Raw genomic sequence first — 2,861 nt, forward strand, 5'->3', positions numbered from 1 at the left:
GGAAGACAGACGCCAGAGGACGGGCCCAGGAGGCCAGGAAAACTGACCGCCGGTTCTTTGGGTGGGAAGAGGAGGGAGGCTCTGATGTCCTTAGTTGGACAGGGATGGGGGTGGCATGGCCGGGGGCAGACGGAGGGGGGCGGTGCTGTAAGGAGCATGTGGATGGACAGTTGCACGCCCAGGCACGGGGTGGGGGCACCAAGTTAGGAAGGGATCCTGTGGGTTGAGCTGTCTCCTGTCTCTTTTGGAAAGAGGTGGGCGGAGTTGCGGGGGGGCGGGGGGGGGGCTGTCCTGGTTCTGAGCATGGGCTGTGGAGTTAGTCCCTTGGCCCCTCTACAGCCTCTGACAGGCTGTGGGGCTTGGGCTGGGCAGGGAGCCCCTTAAAGCTCCAGTTTCCTCATCTCTAAAACAAGGGACCTAATGCTTAGGGCTGCAGTGCCTATTTGGCAGGGTGTATGGTAAAGGCTGCATGGCGTTTACCATGGTCCGGGCGCTCATTTTGCACAGCGTAGAAGCCCCTGTTATGGGCCAGGTACTAGTCCATGTGCTGGAAATACTCCAGGGGAAAAAAGACAGTGGCTCACAGCCCCCGGAGGAAGAGGACCAAGCTGTATTCTCTTTACTTTGTTAGGTGGTGGCAAGTCATGGAGAAAAATCATGCAGGGTAAAGAGAGGACAGTGTGATTTGATGTGCGGCCCTGGGAGCAAACAGTCAAGAAAGAATTCTTGAGATGTTTTCAGTGTAGAAAAGGTGGTTTTATGAAAGCACGGGCAGAAAATGCTGCACCAGGATTGTGAGGAGCGACTGATTATATACTTTTAAGTTTGTGGAGGAAGTCGGGGTAGAGATAATGTGGGTTTCTCAGGAATTTTTGTGCACTGAGAGCAGGGTCTACAGGACCTTGGAGGCCTGGCTGTCATCAAGGTAAGGTTGCTTTTCGTCCCTAGTAAAACATCTACAGGAAGGCAGCCTTGAGTTCCTTGAGGAAGGTCACGCTCAACCTGTCTCAGGTATTCGGCAGTGGGCTGCAGGCTGTAAGGAGATGGAATTTAAGCTACATTTCTCTGGCTTTTGTTTTCCTCATCAGGGCACCACTACAGTGGGGGAGAATGGTCAAGGAAGGGCTCCCTGCTGTGGTTAAGGCAAGCCTTGAAGGAGAGAGGGAAGGAGAGTTCCAGGCAGAGGGAACAGCAGGTGCAAAGGCCTTGAGGCGGGGATGTGCACAGCACTTTTGAAGAACATCGAGGAGGCTGGTGTGTTGGGAGCGGAGAGAGCAAGAGGGACAAGGCGGGTGAGGTCTGTAAGGTAACGGGGGGCCAGATAACACAGGACAGGGTGTGAGCAAACGTTCTTAAAGGCCAGAGAGTACATGTTTTAGGCTTCGATCGAGGTCCATGAGGTCTGTGTTTTGACTCCTCTGCCGTTGTATCAAGAAAGCAGCCAGAGAAGAGCCATAAATCACTAGCGGTGGCTGGGTTCCAAGAGGACTTTACTTACATAACAGCTATTGGGCCTTGAAGGCAAGAGCTCGGAAGAGGAGGAGCCAGCCAGGTGACAGGGAGGGAGCTGACAGGCAGGAGGGAGGGGAGGGAACCCAATCAAAACCCACACTCTGCACACGGAATAAAACAAAGCAGAAGGACTGCGTCAGACTTTGCAAGGCTCTCATCCTGCGAGCCAGGAAACTCAGGTCTACGGGAGCAATGAGTTCCGACTGCTCACAGAGCAAGGGGTTTTTATGGGATAAATGCGGAACTCATCTGGCTTTTGGAGCTGATTGGTCTAGAGCTAATGGTCTTTCTTATTAGGATTCAAGGGACTCCAAGGGAACGAGGAAGTCCTGAGAAAGCGTGAACAGACTTTGGTGGTCGGGGATTGGCTGGTGTCCTCAGCTGATTTCTGAGAAGAGCTGTAAATTCCTGTAAGATTAGGTTAAGTGTCCTTTATGCGCCTACGTTGGCCATCTCCATTCTGTCCTTGACATAAGTGACTCCACTTTAGTTTGGTTCCACACCCAAGAAGGGGGCATCCTGGAGTCAGGGAAGCAAGGGCTCCCAGGAGGACGAGTGAGTGACCCCCATCCTACGGCGGCTACTGCCTCCAGAAAGCCCAGGGCTCTGGGCTGGCTAGGGGCATGGCATCTCGGGGATCACCTGGAGGAAAGCAGCTTTGGGCAGGTGGGGCTGGGAGGAGCCGATTGCAGTGAGGTCGGCAGAGGTGGAGATGGGAGAGGAATTGGGATTTGGGTGTGGTGAGGGTGGGAGAGATGAGCGGGAACCTGGAGGCTCAAGAAGGGTGGTGGTGGTGGGTTTTTGGGGTGGTTTTGTTTTCTGTCTTTTAAAGTTGGAAGAAATAACCACCTCCTTAAGTGCTCATAAGAATGATTCAGTAAAAAAGGGGGAAGCTTTGGTGGGGGGGGGTAGTTTCTGGAGCAAGGACATCAGAGCCTGTGTCCCATCCCCCAAGCTCTGTACCCCGGTTCAGGCCTGAGTCGCTGTGGGGCCGTGAGGGGTCACGGGTGCTTTTCCTGATTCACAGAATGACACCTCGGAGGCCAGTGGTGGCTCTGGGCGCTGTCCCTGGGGAGGCAAGACGGGATGGCCCCCAGAGTGCTGGGGAGGGTCGGGCTGGGAACGGGACCGCCCAGGATGAGGGAAGGTCTAGGAGGCTATGACCCGGGAGCTGGCTGGTAAAGGAACGCAAGGCATTTCTCTTCCGATTTCCCCATTTTGTTGAGTGCAACAGAAAGCAAGGTCCGCTGGAGCGGGGGAGGGGAGGGGAGGTGGTGGCAGGGGTTTGAGGACAGAGGAGAAAGTGTGAATTGGCATCAGGAGGGAGGGGGAGGGAAGTAGAGTCTGAT

This window comes from Zalophus californianus, chromosome 4 (assembly GCF_009762305.2).
Source record: "Zalophus californianus isolate mZalCal1 chromosome 4, mZalCal1.pri.v2, whole genome shotgun sequence".
Classification (NCBI taxonomy): Eukaryota; Metazoa; Chordata; class Mammalia; order Carnivora; family Otariidae; genus Zalophus; species Zalophus californianus.